Raw genomic sequence first — 947 nt, forward strand, 5'->3', positions numbered from 1 at the left:
AGGGAGGAGTAGGAGCATTGGCACAAGGACCTCCTGATAAAGCGCGACCGGTGCAATGGATAACTCTTGGAAGAGCCTTACGCGCATTTACCCCGGGAGTGGAATGTCTCGGAAGCCTCATCATGAAGGGCAGAAGGCTTGCCCTGAGCTGCTTGGGTCTCGAGCCTGCAAAGATATATTTGCCTTTCCGGAAGCAGGTCTCGACATCGTCAGTAGCAATCTCAGAACATCTTGCTTTGGCACTTTTCGGATTTGCAGGAGAGCTTTGCTACGCCGCAAAACCGCCATAGACTCAGCTGCTAGCGATAGCGGACGTTGACCTCCCACAGAAGGTCATGGACCGACCACTCCCTGGACCAACCGTTTTCACTGATGCATCCTCAGCCACTTCTCCCACAGCAGTGGTGTGGCAAACACAAGAACAATGGCACTGTGTGAAAATGAGAGACGAGTCGCTGTCTGTTCAACTCCTGGAAGCCTCCGCTGTAGTATTGGCATGCGGATTGTTCCCATCAGAGCACCTTAATATCGTAACAGACTCCATGTTCGTAGCCAGGCTCTGTCAAGCAATGTCTAGAACAGGTATCTCAACATCCTCCGCTGCTGCCATGATAGAAGAAGCACTTTCCTCACGTCAAGGCACCGTATCCGTGATACACGTCAACAGCCATAATCCTGTTAAGGGATTCTTTCAAATTGGCAATGACAAAGCCGACACTGCAGCAAAAGGGCTTTGGACTTTACAAGATGCATGACAGCTGCATGAGTCACTCCATGTTGGAGCCAAGGCACTGGTCAAGAAATGCAACATCTCAATAGCGGACACCAGACATATAGTAGCTACTTGTCCTCATTGTCAAAAAGCGCCCTTGTGAGCTAGTGGGATCAATCCCAGAGGCCTCAAGGCCTCTGAGATTTGGCAAACGGACTTTACCCTCTGCCAAATG

Source organism: Parus major, unplaced genomic scaffold, assembly GCF_001522545.3.
Source record: "Parus major isolate Abel unplaced genomic scaffold, Parus_major1.1 Scaffold423, whole genome shotgun sequence".
NCBI lineage: Eukaryota > Metazoa > Chordata > Aves > Passeriformes > Paridae > Parus > Parus major.